This window comes from Carassius auratus, unplaced genomic scaffold (genome assembly GCF_003368295.1).
Source record: "Carassius auratus strain Wakin unplaced genomic scaffold, ASM336829v1 scaf_tig00036024, whole genome shotgun sequence".
NCBI lineage: Eukaryota > Metazoa > Chordata > Actinopteri > Cypriniformes > Cyprinidae > Carassius > Carassius auratus.
In genome coordinates, this window is record NW_020526280.1 from 146737 (window position 1) to 160000 (window position 13264).

The following is a 13264-nucleotide window of genomic DNA, read 5'->3' on the forward strand; positions in this document are numbered from 1 at the left end:
AGTGCAATAAAAAGTCATTAACAAAGAACAAATGCAATACTCTTAAAGGTATTTTTTTTTTTTTCCAATAAGGTTTCCAGACCAAACAAATCAAATTCTGCAATGCACACTAATGCCACGGTGACATTTGGACAAGTTATTATAAATCAAGACAAATATTGCACAAGTTCAGTTTAAGTATGGCAGGTCAATTGTATAGCTGTTTAATAACTTCTATGACGAAATGTGTTCCTATTAAAGTAGAAGAAAAAAAATCCAAGTTGTTCTGATCGCATAAATCCCAGGTTTTGCCAACAAAGCGAGGTGCAGTCTTCACTCTGGCATTGGCAGTGCTCTGCACGCAACCAAATATTGCAAGTAAAAATTAGCATTCAACACAAGCTTGTGAGTATGGTGCTGACAGGGCTGCTTTTGTTAAATAGTTATGCATCTCAATACTCAAAGTGTTCCTATTGCTGTTAGCTGCTACCTTCAATTTGAAGCAAAGAAAGGTAGACTTAGTAAACATCTAGTTTTAACCTGCTAACACTGGATAACTCTTTTAAAAACAGGCAGAGATTTCTTAATTGATAAACCTCTCACACCAAGAACTCTAGTGTACTCAAATCATATAAATGCTCCTGTGAGGTAAACAAGAAAAATTGCTGCTAAGATAACACATTATTCCTAAAATGATAGAAGTCACTACCCTTAATTTCAAATATCCTCCTATTTTTCTGCTACGCACTATTACATTAAATTAGGGTGTTGTTTAGGTGCTCGGACCAGCATATGGGCTACAAATGAAACACCTATTTTTTAAATCATTTTGTTCTAAGCAAAAACATTGGCACCAAATGGAAATCCCAAAAATAGCAGCAGATAATTTGGTCATGTCTAATACCTGCTCTTCTTCCATGTTTTCAATGGTTTTCAACATCCAAAACCTGTAAACCAGCAAACAAAGACTTTGGTTTCAGAGGGGTTTGACGGCAGTATGATTTTCTTACTTGATGCAATCTTTAAACCAAAAAAAAACCCAAAGTCAACAACTTGCCGATAGTCAGAGCCAGTCTGCAGATTTTGGGCAGACTGAGTCAACATATCTTGAGTCTGACATTTATTTAAGTATCAGAATGTAATTCCATCAAGAGCATATACATTTTCTTTTAGTTTGCTGTATTCAGAACAACTTCAAAATATAATAGTGTGTGATCCTCAGTCGTTTAATGTATGATACAAAGCTTTTCCTCTATAGCCATTTACAAAGTCAGCAAATGTATGATGCCTTCAGTTTTAAAAATCTGTTAAAAAGTTATGTAGTTTATTCAAGCCTTAAAATGTAATTACGACATACAGCATTCATGAACATTAACCTCAAAAGTGCATCACGCAACATTCTGGTTGATCAAGGATGATCAAACCTCTCTCCTTATTATGAAGTACAAGTTGCTAATGGACAGAATTGCCCAAGGAACCAGATCTGCCTCCGCATTTGTGGTATTCCTAGTCAACAGAGAATTGCCTTACGTTGGAGTTTCCCCTGATTTACTGAAATCCACTGAATGCTGATTAATTGGTCAACAAAGACTGTGCAATAGCAGCGCCATGTCTAGACCTGTAACCTCTGCTAACATGAACATAAACCGCCTGCCAAGCTCTTCTGTTGTGTTGATGTGTACTCTTCAGAGATCACTGTAATAAATAAAAAGATGATGAAGTGATGAGAGCTGGGTGAGACATCTCGCGTGCGAGGGTGCCAACGCTGTGTGAATCCCCTTTGATCAAACGTGCCGACGATGTATGGCTCCACCTCAAGAAGTGAATCCCCTGGGGAAGGTTTGTTGTCTTTCCTTTGTCAAGATCCGTCTGGTTTTGACTCTACCTGTGTGGCTGGTGACATGCAAAGTCAATGAAGCTTCACAGACATGCAAACAAGTCTCACATGGGAAAAATACCTAAACCACAAACACAAGGACCTGAGAAAAGACAAACCACAAGAGAACCAATGAACCCACAAATGCTTGAAAGTCTGAATAAATATAAGGTAGCCCAAGGCTGACCAAAAGATCACAAATTGTCCATTGCTCAAGACAACAAAACCCACTATGACTAGCACTTCATCAGAATGCAGGACTAACGCTGTATAAATGTAGCATGCCTGAAGGTGAAAGGCAACAGTTATTGCACAATACAAGCCACAAAAAAAAAATAAAAAAAAAATAAATAAAAAGGATTTTTTTTTTTTTTGGCCTGACCACCAACTGACACTGGTAGAGCAGATTACCCCCTCCAAAAGAAAAACTGTGATTCTGAAGACCTCATAGAAATCGTATCGCCGTGACATGGCATTCATTTGGCATCTGCAACCCCTAACCCATGAAACACTTTCCTCAATCCACAATAAACGATGCAGTACACATTATTCTTGGCTTCTTGGGGAGAAAAAAAAGTCATTTCTGAAAAGCAAAAGGGGTTTGGATGATTATCATAAGTTATTTAGGGCTTCACAAATAATGTCTAGTTATGCACGACACATAAGCACCATTATATCTGTGAAAATACAAATGTTGTGATGCCCAAATTCAATTAGCATTTAAAACAAACAGTGGTTCAACTTTAATCAAATCTATTATATATTTAAAGCTATGCATTCATATAATATTTATATAAATAAAAAATAATACAAATTTGAAAACAATAAATATTATACATTTTAAATTACATGAATATTTATAAGCTATATATTAACATCTAAATTTAATATTACTTGAATTCCAATAATGTCAATATCATGAAAATAAGTGGCAACTTTTTGGGGATAAGCTTAGTAATGAGTGTTTCTTCCCAGAAGGAAAGAAGTGCAAGGTCAAAAATTATGTGCAACCTTCAGACTTCATCAAATTGCAGTAGACCAATGCCGTAAACAGCCTGGTTGCTGCTAATGCCGAAAAAAAAAAAAGAAATATTCCTAATACGCTTCTCTATTTTTAATATGCAAAAGAAAATGAAACCCAACCCAACTGGTGAACAAATTACAAAATACAATTTTCTGTGCAAATAACATGTTTTGTGGCTGACATTTATTAAAACAATGCATCAGCTTCAGCACTTGAGTCTATATGGAGCCTGAAGCGTAATACCCCATATTGTACAGTTTGACATGGACTAACACCATGCAGATTGCAGAGACCAGGGAAAATTAACTATTAAACGCCTGCCTCTATTTAAATATTAATTCTTATCCTGAACCCCGTGAAATAGGCCATTGAACAGCCTGTGTGCCACTGTGCCATCTGATCAGAGATTGCCCACTGATTAAGAGTCTGTCTTTTCATGCCACACTCCCCAATGGATTCAAAGCTTACGGCAGAAATGAAAGCGGAGGTGACTCATCCCTATTGTTAAGGAAGAAGTGTTAAACAGGCTCTCAATTTAAGCATCTATTAAATAGGGGGATCACCTTGGTGTTAATCCAATCCTTAGACACGTTTTCACCTCCGAAAAAGGTGGTCTCGCTTCGAGCAGTCATTCGCCATGATGGCAAGAATGCACTTTCAAGGAGCCGGTCACATTGTACAGTGGAACCAATGTGATTACCGACAGGAATAAAAGATTCATAAATAACTGATCCAGTACAGTATGAACCCCTAAACGAACACCATGGGCACTTTCTGGGCAATCTTACCAGAGCAGTCATTAACATTTGGCAGTCTTAGCATACACTAAAATGTCAAAGACAAAGCTAAAAAGGAAGAAGGGGATGTCTTTAAAGTGCTGCTCTTATGCCAGCCGGTCTTGCTGTGAGGATGCAACGGCAGTAAAACTACAGACCACAATGCCGTCATGCTGGAGGAATTTGCAACCCGTTTGAAAATGTATCATCTGTCACTGTATCTCATGGGACAACAGATAAAACTTCAGGACGGGGTGCTTCAAAACGAGACAGGCAGGTGTGATGTCTTAAGGGGCATCTGGTTTCAACTTATAGCTCCTCCAGAGGTTCTACATGGCAGCGCGGGACCCCTGATGTGAAGAACGATGGTAACACAGGTCCTGAGATACAGATTGAGAATGCCAGAGCTTAAACAGATGTCCAGAGAGGGAGAATTTACGATTCAAAACTTTTTGGCCCAAATTAAGATTTGAAAGATGCTGCCAGTTAACATGAGATAGATATAAAAAATAGTGAATTGTAGTGGATAAAGATAATATAATTACAAACATTTATATATTACAAATATATAAACCAAGCGTTCATGGTCACACACTTCATCTATTAAAAGGAGTTACTAAGCAAGTGTTCACTGGCAACCAAAATTCATTCAGATATAGAAGATCGGTTTCTGTAAGGGTAAATACAATACACAAATCAATTTGTAGACTACATCAATGTTAGATTTTAATGACAGTCATCAAAACACAAAGATATTCATTCCTTCCAGATATCAAGTTTTATGTTCCAATATTTCCCTCCAATTTTCTCTCTTGTTCTGAATCGGTTACACTACATTGCTTCTGAAGCAGCCACCCTATGCATTCAAATATGGATTTAAAAAATGCATAGAAACTACAATCACTCTTCTGTCTATGTCACACATGATTAAAGGTGAGATGCCTGCAGTCAGAACAAGAAGCATTGTGGGATAGTGCAGGCCTTCAGTTCTCGTATCTACAGGAAAACATATGTAAAAAAACAAAACAAAAAAAACATTCTGTGCTGTCAGATATGGAGATGTGATTACTTGGCTGCCTTGTGATGGGTGCTGTTCTTGTTAAGGTCGTCTCTGAACCAGGACGTTTTCTTTATAGATTAAGCATCAAAATTTCATAGCAGGCCTCATTAGAGAACAGCAAATCAGTCAGAATTGGTACAAAAACACAATGACAAGCCAACGTAAATCCTCTTTTTAATCAAATCAGCGATCGTGTGAGAACTATTACTATTAACATTATTACATGAAGCAGAGACAGAGATGTTGGAGCACTTGTACAACCCTGATCAAACGAAGAACACGGGATGAATTAATGTTTTACAGAGCTATAAATTACTTCAAAGGGGTGATTTGATACGCCGCTTCACAAAGTCATGCTTTTAAATCTGCATCTGAATATCTCTCGAGAGCTCCTCATATGAAGTAGAAGGTGCAGAACCTCCTGAAGGTTTAGGCCATTATATATCAGCAGGGAATTTCCAAGATCATTTCAACATGGAAAGCTCAGATTTAACTATGAATACATTTAAATGTTTGAGACGATTAACGTCATTACAAAAAATGTTCAAAAACTACATTTAAGCTACTGTGCTGGGATAGGGCTATTAAAAAGATTAAATAATGCAGTATAATTACACTCAGGTTCCATTCTGCTCAGACCTTAAACTTGTTCAAGAGACGAGATTATTAATACTCTTTCTGCTATTGTCCAAACTAAATCTATGCAATTATGCAAGGTTTCTTAAGCCTGTCTAGTTGACTAGTCGTTCAGACAACCCACCCACTATTTGACAAACACATCCCTAAAAAAGGCAGGCACAGAAAGTGAGGTGAGGCATAGAGAAGGGGTCAAGGAACTAGGTGTGCTTTGCTTCAGCTTGTCAGACGCATGCCATCTTCTGACAAACCACCGCACACTCACACAAGTCTATCCCAACAGGAGATATGAACCAAAACCACCACTGAAATACCAGGACAGGATTTACAAAAACAACACTGACTTGACACTTCTCAAGAAAAAAAAAAGCAGTGGGAAAAATGTCCTTGATGGCAAGATTCTGCACAAGTAGTGTTTTCTTTGCTGTGGTCCCTTCACCCGACAGCTGATTTCTAACCTTCAGTTTGGGGGAAAAGCCTCTTTGGATCCAATTATCCAATTAAGATGAATTCAGTGTAAAGTTTTTATTGCAATCAACAGAACAACCATGAAACTCTACTTAAGCTGACCTCAAAGCTACAGAATTACAACAGCAGATTAAGACATTATAGAGCAGTTGTTCTCAACTGGTTTGGCCATGGGACCCACATTTTCCCATGGTCATCAAGCCACGGCCCACTTTTTAAGGAGATACATATATATGCTGCTTAAGCTGTTGTGTTCTTTCACATTGTTTCTAGATTGTGTAGAGTGATCAGATGCATTTTAAATATTTTCTTAAAGCTTAATTGGCCAAAAAAAAAAAAAAAAAAAAAAAAAACACACACACACAAAAAAGGAAATTTCACTATTTTTTGATCCTGACACAAAATGACCAGCTAATATTAATTGACTATTCATATCAGCAGCACATGTGAAAGTGAGTACTAGTCAGGTAAAATCACTATAATACTAATTAGATTATAAGAGCAGACTGATTGTTATAAAATGAAGGAAGAAGCACTTCCAATCATTGCATTCTTTTTAGCAATGGTTAGATCCAAATTAACACGTGCAGCCATCATCCCTTTGAATGAAAATGGCCACATGAACAATGAAATTGCTACAAAGAATATTGCACATGAAGGAACCATTTACTGGATTATCAATAACTCTAGGGAGAGAGGACATCCCAGAGTGTCCAGCAAGCGCCAGGAACATCTCCTCCTGAGAAGTCAGCTATGGAATTGTGTCACCAGCAGTGCAGAGCACATTGAGGCCAAGACAACCGCCTGGTGTTAATAAGGGCAGCAAAGAAGCCACTTCTCTCCAGGGGCAGACTATAATTCTGCAGGAAGTACAAGGACTGGACAGCAGAAGACTGTTGCAAAGTTATTTTCTCTCATGAAGCTCCCTTCTGACATCAAAAAAATCAATTGTTCGCAGAAGAAAAGGTGAACACTACCATGAGTCCTAGGTTGTGCCAACAGTGAAGCATGCCGAGACCATCTATGTATGGGGCAGCTTTTCAACCAAAGGAGTGGGCGCTCTCATTATTATGGTATCAAAACGTCCTGAAAGAGTGATTTCTTCCAATGATCCATGAGCAAGTTGGTGATGATCCATGCATTTACCAGCATGATGGATTGGTAGAATACTCGATTACTAAAATATTCGATAGCTACAGCCCTACAACAGAACATTGTGTCCCTTGGCAGAATGCAGTATCATCTTTGGCTGGCCATTGCTAGGGGATTCTGGGTTTTTACAGCATTCCTGACAGTTTCCAAACAAGGTTACACTGAAATAAGAAACCACAAAATTGCAATGTGACTTCAGGAAATACTCAAAGGAACCAAAGGCTAAAAGCTACATCCGCTGATTCCCTGGCCTGTCATTCTGGTCTCAAAGTAAATCTCACCCCAGTCACAAGTAAACACAAACAGAGAAGTACTCAACTGGCTCCTGAGATACCTGCTTGGTGTTTGATGTTCAAGCCGCAGACAGCAAAGCATAAAGGGATCCACCTTAACTTTGATTTGTTTGTCATATGTTTAGTGGACTCTACAAGTTTGAAAAGGATCATCTTTGATCATGGAAAACCGCAAGGGGGTGGCAGGGATGCTTTATAATAGGGAGAAAAACTGGCACCACATCTAAGGACGTCATTCTTCTTTTATTTTCCTCTCTGGAGTTATAAAACCCCAAAGGAATGAGTTAACAGCAGGGATCAGTTACCGTCAGGTATGGGTGTGCCCAAGACCTGTCACATTACACAAGATGAGTCAGGAAGAATGAGATCAGAGAGTTACTACTACAATGATCACATGGCTTGTGATTTGTGGCAGCGTTCTATCAGCTGCTGGCTTTTACTGTGAAACAACAAAAACAAAGCTGGTCTTCACATCACACAGATGGAACCCCAAATTAAATGCAATGCAATCAGAATGGCTTTCATTAGCCGTGTGTAATACAAAACTGTGTCAGTAGGGTCTATAAGCACCAGAAATTTGTCTTCGTACAAGCCACAAGCAGATTCGATGGCAATCACGTCACAGTTTCTGCATGCATACACAGCTCTAAGACTTCAAAAAGTGCTTGATGCTACAGGAACAAAGAGACAGAATGTATACAATATGTCAGTTATTCTGTTGGACTGTATTTGCACAGCGTAAACAAATCTACCATCAGGAGCCCAGAGAAATTTAACCAACACTTACAAATACAATAATAAACTCTGCATTACAATTTCTAGAGGAAGAAGCTTTATTGCAAAGCAACTCCAAAGTGACATTTTAGCTTTTTTTTATTATTATTAAAACCCATCAATGTATTTTGCATATGATTTTTGGGCAGTATGGTTGTATAAATGCATCAGTTGGTGAAACTGTTGCTAAACCATCGACCTATTGGACCCAAGAGACACGATGCAAGAGACACGATAAAAACTTAAAACCTAACTTTATGTCCAATTTCCAATAAATTTAATGAAATTAAGTACTTAATTCACCTGATAATCCAAAACTATGACATTACCATGAATGACTACTAGGGGTGGCATGGTTCGCTGAAAAAAATCCCAGAACCGTTCGGTTCACCACACAAGGTTCGACGCGCACTGGGACCGCGGTTCAACTTAAATTAATCTGTAATATGATTTAAGTAAAACAAACAGGGTTCATCCCACACATTACAACAGCGATGAGAAAAAAAACCCCAGGACAAACCATTCACTCTTGATCAATATGAATGACTTATGCTAGAATATGAGCAGTCATATATTCCATCATCATCCCGGGTGGTATGACCTGAACAGCACACATTAATATGTATTTAAACTAAACTAATTTAAGCTCAGTTCAAACATTTAAAAGCTAGAGGACGCAAGCTCGCGCGCGCAGTGAAAAGAATTGTGCATTCGCTCATCCGAAGCGCGCAAACCCGCGCCTCAGAACATGCGCAAATATTAAGCTCTCTCTGAGTATTGTTTAAATGGACAAATTCAGACAAAAATTATGTAAAAATACCAATTTGGGAGGTATACAGCTGGTGGAATGACCTCCCAATCTCAATTGGTACAGCTGAATCTTTGCTCATTTTCAAGAAACATCTAAAGACTCATCTTTTTCGACAGCAATACTGGACTTTTCATTTATAAAAAAAAAACTGTATCAGTGCATTCTCTTAAAGTGACAGTCTTTATGTTAATCGAACAGACACAACAAAGATATCACTCACTGCTCTTGATTAAAAAGCTTTTATAACTTCTATATCTTTACTGTATTTATCTGTGCTGTTGCTTGTAGTTGGATAGTATATACTTTTTTATTAGAAAATATAGTTTTTCTATAAACATAGCACATACCGAATTGTACCGAAAACCGTGACTATAAAACCGTGAAACAAACCGAACCGTGAAAAAGTTGATATATATATTATACATACATATATATATATATATATATATATATATATATATATATATATATTTATTAGGGCCGGGACTCGATTAAAAAAAATAATCAAATTAATTAGAGGCTTTGTAATTAATTAATCGAAATTAATCGCATTTTAATTGCATATAAATATTTGATCTGAGAACAGTGCGAAGTAATTTTTTTCACATGGATTTATAGTATACCATTTAATAATGACTGAATACATAAGCTTAAGCAACAAAATTGTTTATTTTTGTTCAACCAAGTCTAGCAGACCAGTGCAATTTTTGCCATTAAGTGTAGCAATAGCATATTTAGAAACAATTTAGAAATAGTACATTTCAGAAATTCAGGTAGCTTATAGGTGCTGGAACCTTCTGTAAAGTGTTTTTTTAAGTAATACACTATACTGTCAATTACATTCAGAACATTGGAAACCCTGACTATTAGAAAACATCTCTCTGTTGCTTCAGAGGCCATAACATACTAAGTCCAACTCTCAATAACCTTGGCCAAAACAATAAAGAGTTCAACATAAACTGCAAGTTGCACCAACAAAATAATACATAGTTCAACATAAAGTGTAAAGTCCACGCTAGCTGCTATATGTTTTGCGTTGAGGTGATACTTGAGGTTCGATCATGTGCTGCGGTGATATGCGAACGCTAGTTGGTGCTTCAGTATAATCGGTCCGCCGAAACTCATCCAGTGGGAAACGTTCCGCGGTGCAAAAATAAGTTATAAAAAATGCGGCAAATTTTTTTCTGTAACTAATTAATCTTAATTAATGCGTTATTTTTTGTGTAATTAATTAATCTCAATTAACGCGTTAAAGTCCCGGCCCTAATATATACATACATATATATATATATATATATATGCACAGTTAAAGTCATAACACTCATAGCGTGATATATGATTTTGGTCATACCACACACCCCTGCTGTTAACTATGACGCACTACTAAGGCTGCAGTTAAATGTGTAAACATCCACCACGCAAAAACCAAGGCTAGACACCGACTCTTTCAATACTGTACGTTTCCATACATACATGTGAAGTGAAGAGTCCATGCAAATGCAGACCATTTCCCACAAGAAAGCCGGCACCACGGTCAATGGATTAAAAGTCCTATGAAGCCACAGAAAGTCTCGGACTGAACTTTCAGAAACACTTGCGGAAGTCGCAAGGCCATATAGACAGTACATATCGGAGTAATGCATTAGAAATATCCAAGTTCCACTTAAAACTAACATCTGATACCTGTGCTTCAACAAGCTTTTTGTCATATAAAAGCACATGTGATTGATGGACTTGTTCTAAGTAATCTTTCTTTCCCCACTGTTCCTGTTCAGTTAGAACTTCAAAGACGGCACATCAAACACAACAAATTTAGAGAGCGCCCATTTGTCCGCCTTCACACGTGCCCTGTTCAGCCGTTGCCTCTGCCTCTTATACCTTGTCTCCATTTCATTGTTAAACACACTTAAAAACCAGGTGAACCTTGATTTTAAATTGTGCAAAGATGTCAATTATAGCTAATCAACCTTTTCTTCATCTCAAGGACTTCAAAAATGACTTGGCTTCTTTGGATGTAAGATTTCTTTAAACATTTCATGCCTATCCAAGTTATTCCCCCATGTTTAACTCATCTATAAATTACTCATTTAGTATCAATTGAAATATGCAGTCTGTTGTAGATTTCAAATAAATGCTACTCATTTGAACTTTTTATTCAACATACAAAAAATAAAAATAAAAATGTTTCCACAAAAATATTAAGCAGCACAAATGTTTTCACCATTGTGACACTTAAAACTGGAATGACTGCTAAAAAATTAGCTTTATCACAGGTAAAAATGACATCTGAATATACATTACAAATTAACAGTTATTTTAAATAGTAATAATATTCCAGTACATTACCATACTTATGAACAAATAGGCCTAAATCAGGCAGAAGTGGATAAAATGTGGTCAGAACACACCTATGCGATTTAGGCCCATCACAAAAAAAGGTTAGCAATCAGTTATGAGATGTCTTATGAAGTAATTTGAATGGTTGATGGCATTTACGCCCAACCTGAAAAGTAAATATTTGCTTATTCGTTTCTGCTTCATCTTGGCCTAAGGTTTGAAATGCCACTACAGAGTAAAATGCTCCAAGTCTAGGATCATTCTGTTAAAAATTGCTTGGCAGGTAAACCTAGCCATTGGGGCTCGACCCAGTGCTGTGAACATGACTTTTACAGGCCACACCTGTGTTTTGGTCAAGGAGCTACAGGCATTACGAATACAATGGGTTGATGCAACAGTCTTCAGTTTGTTCTAATACTCTTTAGTCACGAAGAGCCTTACTGCACAGAACATGCTTCGCTTGGAGCAGAAAGCTGATTACGGATTGAGCAAATCAGAGCATATGTGCACCTCTCGCTCTCTGCTTTTTTCTCATTCTAGCTCAGCGAATGCTTTCATCTGAAAAACATCAGAGTGGCACAGCTAATTTGGCCTAATGTATTTTTTTAGATGCACAGCAGGAGAGGAATGGACTCTACAATTGGCTCACTTAAGCTCAGATTTCTTTTCTTTCTCTCTAATCTAACGACAAAGTGCACTGTGAGAGCTCATATCGAGTGCTTGTGTCTCCTGTTTGTGTAAAACACAATGAAACTCTGCTGGCCATTGCAGGACTCACTGAAGTCAAGCCAATGCAGCAATGAGACTTCATCCATCTAGCTGTACACAAGCAAAACAATAGACAAATCTACAGACCGCCAAGTAGGCAATTACTCTGGCTGGAATGCTTGTGCAGAGTTGAGGTTAAGTACCAAAACTATCGGGTAATACATTTCTAAGCATCTACAACTGGATTTGTGTGGTCTGCATCAACACATCTAGCCAAACTCAGGTCATCACATTTTTTAAGATGTCAGATGCCTACTTTTGCAATCATGGATAATAAGCCATGGTAAAAGCTATAATGTAAGTACAGTTAGTTCTCCACAGTACTCAGTCCAGTTCCATAAAATTCAGTAGGTTGATTTCAGAAATTACTGATCCATTCACATTAGGCTTGCAACTATGTTAATCATGAAATCATGAAAACTGAATCTCAAAAAGAGTACATATGCATGGAGTACCAGTTCTGCCCATGCAGAAGGTAAAGAGTGAGATTTCGGATTTGTGTTACTATATAAATATAAACTATAAAAATGGAAAAAACTATTCAGAAGCATTCATTGTTGTAGCAGAAAAAAAATATGTGCTGGTGTGACCAACTGAGAAAGTTAACTCAATATTTTTAATGATGATCCATTATGGCATAATGTTTCATGTATATGCACACTGTATAAAGACAATGGTGGTTGTAAACATGTTACAATGGTAGACAAAAAATGTAAACAGACTGTGGTCACAATTATGAAAATTGGAAATACTGATATAAACTTCTTGTATTTTATATGTACAATAAGCAGAATAATTGCAACATAAAAGGGAAAAAAGTGGAGATAAGGTTGGAAAGCATAAAGCTTGCAGTATCAGAATGCCTGTCTATTAGTCAAATCTGAAGCAAGACGCAACACGTTATGACAGCGACATCTCCGAGAGTCTGACTGACAACAGTTAAAATCAAACAATAAATTAATGAGCGATTGTTACAAAATTGTGCATCAACTACCCTAAACACAGAAGCTCTAACGTGTGTGAGGTGCTAGAACAGACCTCACTGGTTCTCCCACATCACACAAGCACATTTGAGCTTCTTATTTTCCTTTTAATTTCAGTTAAAGACTTAAAGGCACACACACACACACACACACATATATATATATATACACACACACAAGTATTGTATTATAAAAATAGAAATATTTATGTTAAATGTATCATAGCATATGCCAGTAATCTCAAAATGTCCAAGTTCATGGTGATTAATCAGTCGTCTTTGATTACTCAGTCACAATATCCAAATGTACAATGAATTTCAGATCTTA

At 37.2% G+C, this 13264-nt stretch overlaps 1 protein-coding gene across 1 annotated transcript in view; it reads right to left on the reverse strand.

Annotated features, from left to right (window-relative positions):
• The window catches only part of LOC113082399 (protoheme IX farnesyltransferase, mitochondrial), a 35396-nt gene that overhangs the window by 19543 nt on the left and 2589 nt on the right, over positions 1–13264 (reverse strand). The window lies entirely within an intron of this gene.